The sequence below is a fragment of the Diorhabda carinulata genome, chromosome X, assembly GCF_026250575.1.
Source record: "Diorhabda carinulata isolate Delta chromosome X, icDioCari1.1, whole genome shotgun sequence".
Classification (NCBI taxonomy): Eukaryota; Metazoa; Arthropoda; class Insecta; order Coleoptera; family Chrysomelidae; genus Diorhabda; species Diorhabda carinulata.
In genome coordinates, this window is record NC_079472.1 from 41,536,623 (window position 1) to 41,550,843 (window position 14,221).

Consider the following 14,221-nt stretch of genomic DNA (forward strand, 5'->3'; position numbering starts at 1 on the left):
AAATTGAATTGTGATTTATATTTTTATATTTTCGTAGGAAATAGAAAAAAAACAGAGGAAAGAAAGTAAACTCAAGAACAGAAAGCTAGAGTAATTGCAAAAATTTGTATGAATAGAGTAAGGTTATTTCATCATGCGGTTTCATTGTTCTAAGTGCGCCACAAGCGCGACACAAATTTATTATTTATTACCTAATTGTTAGACCTACACAATCATAATTATTTTATCATATTGTGAAACATGATTTAATAGAGTCTTAAACTAGTTGAATATGCATAAAATAGTTGTCTGGATTAAAAACGTATATTGAGTCTAATCACAAATTTCCACGCTTCAAGGTGTTCTTAATAAATAATAGTTATAACCCACTCAAACGATATTATAATCCGTGAACATTAATTCCACATATATTCGAGACACTAATAAGCACTTCCAATTCACTACCTCCATTATTTAATGACTCCCTTCGTATCATTTAGATATTTGAGGATTCGCTTGCGCTAATAATTGAATGCTTGGTAGTTTAAATTATGAACAAGCGTAGCGAATAAATACTAACGTACCATTTGAACTATTACCGTAGCTAGCACCTACTCAATTTGTCAAATGGAATTTTTGCGTTAAAGTGTGAAATTCATTAAATATAATTGGTGTTAAATGCTCCTCTTCACATGACTAAGAAATATGTTTTAATGAATATCACAAATTAGATGATTGGAATGCAATGTGAGAATTCCAAACATCTAGCTGTCAATTTTAGATTTCTATTTTTAATATTTCTTCGTTACTGAGGTATACGGATTGTATTCCACTATGATAAAGGAAGTCGTATGCCTAAAAAAAAAATAAGAATTTATATACGTACAAACCGACAATATATGAAATAATTTCATTCATTCACAAGTCTTAGTTTTTTCTTTGATATATTATTATACGAGGGTGGCTACTTATGTTTTGAGATATGTTAACATTGATGTGAATATGTCAAATCTGACAATACCATAATAAATTTTGACTTCACAAGGGTAACAAGTTGTCATACGAGTGCTATTTGAATTGTTCAGTTCAATCACGGTGTTTAAGATATAAATCAAGTTGTTCGCACACAAAGCACTTAGAAGCAAATGAACGCCTGTTTTTTCGGAATAACTGAACATGTTGCATTAGAGTAATTTAGACCGGAAAATTCTGAATAGTACACCAGCATTTATTTGTCAAAAGAATTTGAAAAAATCAGGGAAGCTAATCACAGATTCTCCACCACGATAATGTGAGCTCTAGCACATTAGTTCAAATAGAAACGTTTTGAGTAGTAGGAACATTGATGGATCATTCGCTGTACAGCCCTATTTGGCTTCCATTAATTTCTTCTTATTACCGCAGATTAAGAATAGATTGGACAGTAAATATTTTTCTATAGCTGAAGAAGCGGTTCATACGTTCAAATCAGTGTTTTGGAGGTACTTCAATCGGAATGGAAAAAATGTTTTGACAATTTACAACAAAATAAATGCAACATCCAATTATAAATATTTGTTTTTATTTTTTTTCCTTGAAACTTCAGTAGCAACCCTCGAATATAAAGTCGTGAACAAGTGAATCTTGAACCCCCGATGAGTAAATTTATAATCATCACTTAATAAGTCATAAACTGAGCATTTTTTTCGAGAATTGTGTAATAAATACCATCCTCAACTTTTCAATATCTTTCCTCTAAAACGATTTGTCTCTGCTTAGACTTCAACTTCTGCATCATATCCTAATTTATTTATTTTTGATAACTGCAAAGAGCAAGCAATTTTTCATCGATAAATTATCTTAATGAGCTAATTACATTTAATGATGGTGCATGCATTTCTATTCGATCAAATAGCGTTATGTAATTTCACAAAGTCAAGAAAATTGATGAAAGCTATAAGAACACCATACACGTCCTGAAATACGATACCATAACCTTGTTCCGCTTGCATTCTATCCAAAACCAACAAAAATTTCAATTAATTATTTCCCAGACGATGAAAACATAAGTATTCGAAAGCTTGGAAAATATATTTAGAATTAGTCCACTTTGGTGTTTCATTGCCACGTTCCCAATAAGAAACCACTCATAATATAGCTGGCAAAGACTACAATTTATATATATATATATATATATATATATATATATATATATATATATATATATATATATATATATGTTTTCGATTTTCTTCGGCTGATATCCACTTAGACGACGATCCCTTTGATTCAGCAGAGCAGTGAGGGAACTATTTTTCATCTATCGTCATATATCTCGAAAATTCCTGTTTTCTATAAATAGTTCCACAAAAGGCTTGGAATCATTGATGCATTGTTTTTTCATTAGCAGATTAGCAGACAGTATATCACGTTCAATTTGCAATCCCTCAAAACCACTTTGTGAACTTTTATTTAATTTCGGCGGACAACGGCAAATTCGAAATTTCGAACATTCTGGATATGATAATATACAACGAGCTAACAGCCGTAGTTCGTAAGTAATTGTAAATTATAGTGAACAGATCGGAATAGCAAAATGTAAACCAAACCTTGGAATCAAATATACGGGTTTAGTAATAAGTTAGTGCATAGTTGAGTGTTACTGGGCTAATCTAGTGAATATGATCAGTTTAGTGCATTTAATGTCAGTGCATAAATAAATTGGGTAATTCACCCACTTGGATACTATTATATCTTTTCCAAAACAGATATTTGAAATATTCGTCCGGTAAAAAAGATAATAAAAGTACACCCATATGATTCTACGCTCTTATTACTCTCATATATTTTGAAAATAAATTGTATTCTTTTGACCATTGACATTGACCGCTAATTCCTCGGATGAATTCCATTGTTTTGGCAGTTTGCTCACTTCTGTGGTAAAATTGTAAAATGGTATACACTTTGCAGATAGTTTTCCCATGTGTAATATTTCATGCAAAATATGTCTTACTCGTTCGGTTGGAATTTTCGTCATTAGTTTCCTTACAAGTACAAGGACATGAATTTTATCAACCATTTCAAGAATAGTTACAGTAAATAACGATACCAGACGATTAGTATGATCCGTATTCCTATAACCATATTTTACAGTAGACCACTATCTACAAATAATTCTGTGGTACTAAGCACTGTTGGGGTAATAATAACATAACTTTTCTTCGGCTTTTTAAATTCTCTTTCACATAAAACAACAATATGTGAGAATTATTGATTTTAATAAATGGCAATATGAAAATGATTTCAACTACCCAATTATTTAATAGAGACAAGAATCCAATGATAGTATTTTACTATATTTAAGAGTCATTGAACTGTACTGCATACCATCGTAATATACCTGCTTCTACAAAAAATAATAATTTCCATAAATATATTCTCTCTCCTCCTTTTCTTCTATCAATCTCTTTCTTCCTATATAATTGTCTAGAGCTACTCAATTAGAAAATTGAACCGCAATTGAAACCGGAATTAAGCCAATGATGACACGATGCAGGACAGCTCGATAATTGATCTAAACTCTATGAAATCAAGTTTGATAAAGAAATATTGGCGTAGGTATTAGCAATATCCCATAGTAAGAGGTGCGTATAATAATTAACATTTGTCACCTACATCATCCAATATCGGTAGTCTTGTAATAGAAATCACCCAACAGAAAATAGCGCCTGTTGAAATTTATACAGAGTAACCAGATAGCTTTCAAAAACTAGTGACTATTACAATACGTATTGAATCTTAATTTGGCTTGTGAATCTACAACGAAATCAAGTAATAATGAGGTGTATGAGGGTTGTCTGAAAATTTTACAAACTAACAAGAACAAAACATTTCTTTGTATATCATTCTTTATTTCTCAATAAACTCCTATTAAGTTTCTATTTATATTTCTCTACTTTAAGACTAAAGTAAAAAGTTAGGAAATTGGGAAAAAGTTTATTGAGACCAGATCTGGTGATAGTGGTGGGTGGTCAATTGATTCGAAGTCTATTTTTTTAGTCAGTTTCGTTGCTACATCGTCCTCCATCTATCCATACTCTAAAACTGTATAGATCAAAGTAAATTTAGTCAAATTTGTGGTGATAGTATTCGCTATATTTGCTGGTAAGTTTCTCTGATCTTTTCAACTCGCAGGTTGGGAATTCAATCACACCAAAATGACTCAACTGATGCACCAAAAACACTCAACTCCAACAACTGGAAATTCAGTTGAATGTTTGTGTTGAGTTCTTTGGGTAAGTGGTTGGAACACATTGGAACATAATAAAAAGAAGCTTATGCTCTAATATATGAAAAAACTGAATACATTTTTTTTTCTAAAACCGACAGGAATCTGTAACATCCTAGCATTTCGTTAGTCAAACAGAAGAAAGGCATTAAGCCGTAAGGATATGTTGCAGCTATACTAATTTAGTCCAGGTTTAGTTATAATAATATTCTTATTTCTATGACGAGTTTTCGAAAACGTAGTTTATTTTATATTATATCAGCTTTGGACTGGTCATTCAAATTATCTCTGTCCAAATTTGCAACAGGTGTGTACCTCCCAGTACTGTATGTTTTCAAACGATCCGTCGTAATAATGCCGTTCTCGTAGTTTATCACTTCTACAATTACTATCTTCACTCTCAAGTCTATAACAAGATTTAACTGTTTCTTACTCGTCATCAGTCAGTTTTTAGGATTTTGTACTTTTATATCATTTGTTGCTATAGCGTATTCGTAAAACAAACATAAAAAACAGGGTAAAAGCATCAGCCAATCACGCCACCAGACAGATAAAATTCAGTAAATGACTGAAAAATACCTTAAAAAGTTCCTAATTGGCAAAAAATCAAATCGGCAATACAGAAAATTTAAAATTCACAAAAATATTCTAAAAATGGTACATTTGTACACCGCGTTGTAGGACAAAGGTTGTTTATGGGTGTATTTCACTAACCACTCATGACAATCACGTTCATGACCACGATCTTTCCCGTTCCACTTAGTCCAGAGCATTATAATCGTAAACTCAAGTGGAAAGGCGTACTAGGCGTTTTCAGTGTCGAGATAAATATATTAACAAATGACACAACAGAAAAAATAAACCGAAAGCTTCGAAAATGTTATCTTATAATTTGTAAGTTGTTGAATTTTTCAGTGTAAAGTGAAATCAAATCAAATAATGAGATTGATTCTCATGGTTGCAATCTGTCTTGCTTAAGTTTTGAAAATTACACTAATTCTTCCAAAGCTCATTGCGACCCACCTCTTGACAAAGGGTGTCGTGAAGGTTAGTTATGCCGTCATGAGTGACATTTTCACCGCGACCACAACGATCGTAGTCGCTATGGGGAACGCTTAGTGGATTTCACCACATATATTTCTTTAAATACCTCATATAATCTAAGTCTTTCCAACTTATATATTGAGTTCAATAGCGAAATCAGGGAAAAATGAGGACTCAATATATTATTACTTTATGTTTATTATAAAAACTACGAAAAGTTATATTTAAAATGTAGTTTGCGTTTAATTTGACACGAAAATGATATACTGGAAACAAATAATTGATTTTGCTGTCATCCATTCCAGAAGCTGATCAAGAACAGAGTGCAGCAAACCAGGTGAATAAATGACAGGTTGTTATTAGTTTATTAGGGAACTTTCAATACCAGATGTTCACTTAACTTTTTATGTGGAACTCAGTTTATTGTTGGTATACATCGAAATATAAACGAATATTCAACATAAAATCAAAATACAAGTAGTTTTCAAATATTTGAATGAAGAATTTAGGCTATTAAACGAATTCGTACAACATTGTATTGATATTTTCAAAAGACTATTCAAGAGTTACAATTAAAAAAGTCTGGACGATGTTAATCCAAATTAAAAAAAATTAGAATAAAACGTGGAAAAAATATATTTTATTATCACTAGAATTACTTAATTCATTGTGTTTTTAAAATAGTTTATCTATATCGAAATGTATAATACATGTATTATTTTTAGTATAAAAATACCATTCACTTTTTCTATAATCGTAATAATCATTGTGCAAGTCATTTGACAAAAATGCTGATTTTATACTGCTTACGTATTGTTTACAATTACATTAGGGTGTGCGTTATATTATTCAGTAAGACCAGAATAAACAGCTAATCTAATTAAAAAGTGATCCCATATATCTAGTTATTTATTACAATACATTGATTCTAGTTGCTTGCTATTTCCAAAGACTAGAGAAATGACAACAATTATATTCATTCATCGAAGCAGTTACGATGAAAAGTGAAGATTATTTAATTTGGAAGTACGAGCCAGAAAAGTTTGCGACCTAATAAAGCAACAAAATATTTTTCAGATAATGATTTTTCATTTTTCAACATAGCTTCCTCTTTATCCCAAATATTTCTTTTCAAAATATGCATTTACATATGCGTTAAAGTCTCGTCTGAGGATAATCTTCTATAAGCGAAACTTTAAACAGGAAAAATTCGCTGGTGGCCAGATCTGATGAATACGGAATACGAAGCCCTTTATTTTATTTCAAATGCACAAATATGAAAAAAAAACACTTTCAATTTGATCTATGTAGTAATATGAAAAACGAGGAAATGAGAATTATCAACAATATTTTTGATTGTGATTTTTTTGAAAACATTGCGCTAGTACTGTGATTTCTCGCTTTCGAAACATAGATATCATGGAGATGATTCATATTATGGAACGTTTCCTGTTCGATTTTAATGTGAACTTCCACTTTATTTACAAGTCGATATTTTAAAGGATTTGTGATCTGGAGATCTATTTTTATCTTATTGTGGAAATATTATTGTCAATTTTATTGGAAAACTATGGGACGAAGAGAAATGGAACTACCTAATATGGAGGTAGTGACAGATTAGACATAATAATTAATATTTGAAGTGGTAGCGAATGAGATACCTGGAGAAAAACTGGAAAACATTTGAATTAAATGGGTTCATTAATACTACGAACTCAAAACGTTCATATTCAATAATTAGAAGACAAAAGCTATGAAGATCTCACTTTTTTTCAATGAAGTATAGAACACTTGGTTTAATTCTAAGTTACAGTTTCAGAGGAAAATAATATAATATGATTTTCCGAATTTGAAAATGATTTTATGTTGATGATAAGATGTATGTAAGATAATAACTATCTCCTTCAAGCCAATTATTTAGAAAAAATGATGTTTCAACCTATTTCGTCCATTTTTACCTGATTCTTTTAAACTGATTTTCTATAAAAAGAAATGAAAATCACGACTATTTATCAAGATAATAATAATAATTATATATTGAAAAAATAATCTGTTGTACAAAACAGAAAAAATAGATGCTTGGGTAATGAAAATTCTAATTAATTAAGGAATTGTAGAAGTTGATGGCAAAAAAATTAATATTATTAAAAATCAATTGAAAAATGTAATCCAATTTTCCACTGTTTCTCCATTTTACAATCAGCGGCCTCTACTGAATGTATTTTTTATATATTTTATAATCACCTCAATACTTTTGATAATCATCGACGGATTTGGTATTATCAGAAACTATTACTGATTTTCACATTTATCAACTTTCAACTGAGAGTCCTATTTTATTCTTTTTACACACTCAATTATCGAATTTCCTCATCCATTGGTCCCACTTAATCCCTCCATTGTTCTTATTAATCTTGTCCGTGTTCTAAATTTCATATTATGATGTTCCCTTTTTTGTGAATACCAAAGTGAACTATTTTATAATACTATTACCACATTATCTAGAGAATAACTACTTCAATATGCAGTTTGGTAGTATATTCTAATGATAAGCGTAAAATTTTAATAACAAATCTCAAATTTGGGGCTTCTGTCATGGTAATTGGACAATTGTGAAATTCGTATCACATATCGTTAACATAGTTATCTGTAATTTTTTGAACTTATTATCCACGTAGTTTTGCTGATAAGTTACTTTATCCGCTAACTGGTTAGAATAATTTAAAATGAATTTAAATTCATTGGTATTTTTAAAACCATCAGAAACAACTTTTGGACTGCAACTTGATTATCACTATCTGAAAGAAAAATTTGTTTGTTGGATTCTTCATGATTTGGGTTATTAAAATAATGGAGATTATATGCTCTATTTGGTTATTTTATTTGCTTGGCGTCTCCATTTCAGTCCTCGCTTTTTCGGGTTGTTTATTTTTTCAGTATTTCATTTACTCTTGGGTTGCCTCTTCTCTTTTTGTTTGTTTGTTTGTGTCGTTCTTTAATATAACTAACTCTTCACTTTCACTATTCCGTACCTTCCAAACATGTGATTAAGTGTAGAAAAACGTTCTTACAAACTTTTATTGTACAATTATGTGGTATCCAACGCTAACAAATCTTTTTGGCGGTCAAATGTTCATACAATATAGTAGAACTAATGCTCAAGTATGCCCAAATCTCACGGAGTATCACATAACCATCTTGTTATATTAAACCACTCGAGATAGTGATTCATCATCAAAAGTCGAAGCGAGTTGATTGGCACATTGCTGTTGGTTTAATCGACAATGTTCGCGAGTTAATCCCATTTTTTGACCTAGACAAATGTTTCAAGTATTTGTAAACAACTCGAATTGCACTCGTTTGACAACACGTTCCGAGAATGTTCACCATTAAAAATATCAAACTTTATGATGTGAATTTTAGATTTGACATATTTACATCAATCTTGCCCTATCTCAAAACTTGAGTAGCAACCCTCGTATTCTAAACCAAAACGTAGCTATCCAGATACTAGAAAACAATAATTCCTTATGTTGAATAAAATTTGTTTCCTACACAAGAAAAATACCGTTGAGGTGTTTTCTATGTGCAGAAGCATTAACAAAAACGATTACGCCAGAAAACAAAGAAAAAGGTGGTAATCAAGTTATTAAGTTAGTTAATTAGAGATAGTAATCATAATAAAGATCTCATAAGAAAGTTTTTGATATAGGTATTTGAGAAAAGAAGCTGATTTCCAAATGGATGCAATGTTTACTCGCAATTTAACAAAATCAACAACAAATTAACGATTGAACGCACTACATGGAGGTATTTAGTAAAAATGGAAAGATTTGGAATATGTTAACTATCACCCAAATGCACTTCGTCATGAATGAATTAAAACAGCAGTTATCTAAATGAATGGACTCGACGAAGGCTGAAATTAACAAAACCACAACAATGGGTAAGCAGAGTTTGGATCTTTATATTTTGTCAAATATATGGCACATTATCTTCTAATTACTAAAAAAAATAATGAGAAATGAACAGCATTGCACTGATTAAAGTTGGTTATGATAAAAAATATTTCATTCCAAAGACAAAAATATATCTCTTAACAAGATAAGGTTTGTCGATGAAAATTAAGATTAAATTCAATACAAGTTGCTTCCGCATCCAGATCTGGCTACAAAAAAATAATGACTGTTATCATTATACCATATATGTATGAAAATGTACCAAGGAAATTAATATCAATCATATGAAGAAGTTATCGCTGAAACAGAAGCCAATTTCAAACCAAAGAAAAATCGTGTTGGGAAGTGATTTAAGCTATATTTGCCAAAAAACTACTTTTTGTCCTCTAAACTGGTGACATATCGTTTCTACAAAAGATTTTTTTCCTAGTGTGCTTTACTCAGATTCTATTTGGGAAGGTATTTCATATTATGTTCGGAACCTGTGAATAACATGAAAAAAAGTGATCAGTGATCTAATATAATAGTTGTATAAAAGATCGATATTCTAATAACAGTAAATCCATCATCTTAGTATTGTAAAATTTCCTAGATGTGCCCTTACAATTATCAATTCTATTATAGGTATTACTTCCAGTAGTTTTGTTTTAATAATATAAAACAAGAAAATTCAAAGTTTCCAAATAAGTATGAGGGATTGCGCTGGAAAACGTTTCGAAACGTCAAATTTTATCTTTCTTCCAAAAATTATTAAGAACTTAGTATTAGGATATAAGTTCATTGAATCGCTGTAATCAAAATATTGAAATGTATGGTCCCCATTCAAATATAATTACATCAATAAATCTAGAGTTACTTAAAAAAGTGCTTATTCTTGATCATATATTCTTCTTTTGATATATAAAATTCTCCTGTTTGTTCATTATGGAGTTCAATTTCTTTTAGACTTCAGCATAACCGCTTTTGCGAAATTTTGGTTTTCGTTCGCGAAAATGTGTATTAATGTTCAATTTCATGTTAAACTGTAAACTGAAAAAAAATCTAAAGCCTTTCATATCTTCACGACAAAATTATCGTTCAAGAAAATTGATTCGTAATGCGCAATTTTTCTTAAAATTTCATAAAAGTTGAAAAGGGAACTTGGTATGAGGTGAAAATACTAAAAATAATTTTATGAAATCAAAGTAACGTTTTCAATTTACCGATTCAAGTAATTTCGATGAAAACAAATTTGTTTGGCAATTTGTAATTCAAATATCTCCTTTCTCTAGAAAGGGGAAAAACTTATTTTAAAATTAATTATATGAAAGGTTTTGACATATTTTCACTTGCAGTCTAGTGTAAGAAATTGATAATTATACATGGTGTTCCAGAACTTGAACATTATGCATTTTAATGGATTATTGCTTATGTCCATGCAGTGTGTTTGACAGAATAAATAAGTCTACACTACTATCCGAAGGCAATGGGCGGCTTATGCTCAATGGTTAACAATCCGTAAGATTAAAGGGAGAACCTGTACAATCTAAAAATTGCAAAAATGAATTTTCAATCGATTCTTTAGCAATAGGTACTATTTGTTCAACTTAGATCGTTGTACATGCCAAGGAAACGCTATCGAACATTTCTGTCGAACATCGTGTTACTTACATGAGGAAAAAATTGAAATGTAGAAAAATTTAGTTGGTTAGCCTACTTTCGCTTCTTATGTTCACCGGTGTTGCAAATAGCTTTTATGTATGTAGTCCAAATGCTTATTTATTTATTCATTATTTCTCCAAGAAATGTAAAATTGTTTCAACAAGTATTTTCAATAAATAATTACAATTTATGATAATTTTCTTTAGAATGTCTCTTTATAGCGAACGGTTTCCAAGGCAAGTACAACGATAAAAAATCTACATATCTCCTAAACCATGAATTATATTGAGTTTAACAAATAGTACTTTCTTGTTAAAAAATCGATTGAAAAATTTCTTTTTTCTATCAGATTCTACAGATCATCTCTCCGAATGTATAATATAGAAAATATGCTTAAATATAATTTCTGATTTCGCAGCTTTGATGGCATATAACTCAGAAACGAGGAATCTTATGAGAAACTTAGTTCTCATATCATGTCAATTACTCACTCCTAATTTTTTGCATCAAATCCCGGAACACCCTGTATAATATTATAACGTATTTTCTTTCAGCTACTATATCACGCACTTAATGTAAAAGTGGTTGTAAAAATCGTGCAGTGGAACACGTGGAAATTGACTGGTAAACGTTTGAATATAAATTCAAGATCAATTCAATATTATAGAAAGTAGCCTTGAATTATATTGACAATAGTTATAATAATAATTAGTTATAATAACACAATGTAATGATCAATTCCAAAAAAAATATATATTGAATATTAGAAATTGGCCATATATTTCATTCACCTATGCATACGTTGCACACATTTTATTAAATTCAATAACACGACTTCGATTTAAGCATATGTACCATACGATAATTCGATGTACCATTTTTCGCACTATACGATGGTTATTGATTTATCTGGGGATAACGAAGAAAAATTTTAATGTTTTCTTGAAACCCCGGTTATTTAGCTTAAAATGAATTTGTGTGAGGCGATGACGTTTACTTTTTGTGACATAATGCGGTTTTCCAGATGTTTTAATTGAATAAATTGATATCTTAATCACTCCCTTTTTTGCTTTAGATTTTATCTCATTGTTAGTACTCATAAAAAGTCAGATGACATATCTTAGTGAAAATACATCCCTTTGATAACAAAGTTCGTGTTAGCAAACAAATTCGACAAAATATTTTGTTGAAATAGACCTTTTGTTTCAAAATACCATCATTCATAACACAAATTCACAAATGGGAATTTTTTCTGCCTACATATGTGAATTACGGGAATTATTTAATCCGGCTCTTGTAAATTGGGCTTCATTTGTAAATAGTGTCCTGTACAGAGTTGGTCGATGATTGTCAATCCATCTACAAAATTCCAACCTATGGATTTCATTTCCAGGGTGTAGTCACTGACTCTACTCGTTTATAATTGAGTAAAATTAAGCTCTCGAATTACTTATCCAGTATCTATTAAAGAGTTAATAGTAAGAACGTCAATAATGCCATCTTCCCGCGCTTCATCATTCTATTTTTCCACTAAGAAAAGTGCCATTGTCTAGCAGCAATTACCACTACAGAACACATTAACAAAATTTATGTCGGCATATTCTGTAGTCGAAAACTGATATGGCATTTTGAACGACAGTAACAAAAGCTCTACCAAAGCTAACACAATAGTACGTAACGTAGATACACATAAAAGAAATATCTATTCTTATACACATAAATAACTATTGATAAAGCAAATGATGACAATGGTTATAAAGTATCAAGAAGCGTCAAACGGTTAACGCCAATTTGGATTTTGAAACTTCTTGCACTTGCTGATGATTTTTATTTGTTACAGTTGGTAAAATATATTACTATTTGACATAAAATTTTTATTTAACAATCATCACACATTAATGCATACATTTCATTTATTAGTTTTCGAAAATAATGTCTAAAAATTCAAAATTGGGAAACAATTGAATCTGTTCTAAGAGATGATAAAAAGTGATTATGAAAATATAGTTGAGTTTGGACGCATATATTAGATTATGTTGTAGGTACTACTTTCACTTAATTATATCGAAATTTATGGAATGCTTCGAATAAAACTTATGTGATACTTTATTATGGTTGTTCTAGTTTTGATGAGATTTGAACGTTCACTTAAAATTGAATAAAAGTGCGTTTTCTTTGCTTATTTGTGCAGTATGGAAATCAAATTAATATTATGCAGAGTGCAATGTTTAATACTAATAATAATAATTTTTTAGTGGCTTAATGATATCCTTCCTGAGGGGCTATACTTATTGAGAAAGTATGTAAAATTCCTCATGACTCCCCTTGTATATTTCAAAGATTTTAATAGTTTTATGAAACAGTAAAATATGATAAATAATCCTATATAGTCACCCATTTATGATTTTATAAAAATTTCTATTCACAAACTAAATAGTATCTAGACACGCTATCCATTTTGCGTGTAACACGGCACAATGTGTTCCAACTACCCGTCTAGAAAAATCTTTATTGGTAGATTATATTAATACGCAACATATTTTTCTATTTCTTTACTCACGAAAATGAGTTATCGGTCACGAACCGATATTATAATTTTCAATATAAAAAATGTGCTTTCAAAATGGTAATGAATTAATCATTTTATGGTGATCCGCATAAATATTATGAGGAATAGCGATAAATAATAGTAATTGTTTTCAAGTAGAATAAAATAATATTATGAAAGTACTGTACATAAGAATAGTTTGATATGAAAAGAAAGCACACGCCAATTTCTAATTGACATTCACCAACAGTGAACCAAATATCATTTCAGCCAAAACATTTGAATTTTGTTACCCCGAGAAAATACGGAGTTGGGAGAGCTACAAAAAGTCTAAAACTACTCACAGTAACTCTCCATAATTATAAACAAACACCATGAACAAATCTTATGATTCATAGGTAATAACAGCTAGGTCAGAAAATACAAATTTTTAACGGCAGAATTATCTCAAAATACAGTTTTAGAGACATAAAAAACGTATAAAGCACGCTAGTGACGTTGAAGATATCATCATATTGAAACGTAGTCGATGAAGAGAATGAAATATCTTTGTGGACAATATGGCTAAAGAAACAGTAAAAATGGCGCTAAGGATGGTACACCGTGGAAACGACGCTATTTAATTAGACCAACAAGAAGGTAGATATAGTCATGAGCTTCAGGATGATCCAAAAAACTAGATAAAAGGCATATGAGACAAGAAGAAATCTTAACACAGAAGACTAAAAATCAGAAAACCTTAAAATGTGCTACAAAGGAAAAGCTCAAAGCTTGTTAATAAAA

The 14,221-nt window shown here is 30.3% G+C and overlaps 1 protein-coding gene across 1 annotated transcript in view; it reads right to left on the reverse strand.

Moving 5' to 3' along the window:
- LOC130901965 (protein couch potato) overlaps window positions 1-14,221 on the reverse strand; it is an 885,499-nt gene that overhangs the window by 623,904 nt on the left and 247,374 nt on the right. The gene's annotated exons all lie outside the window — the stretch shown is intronic.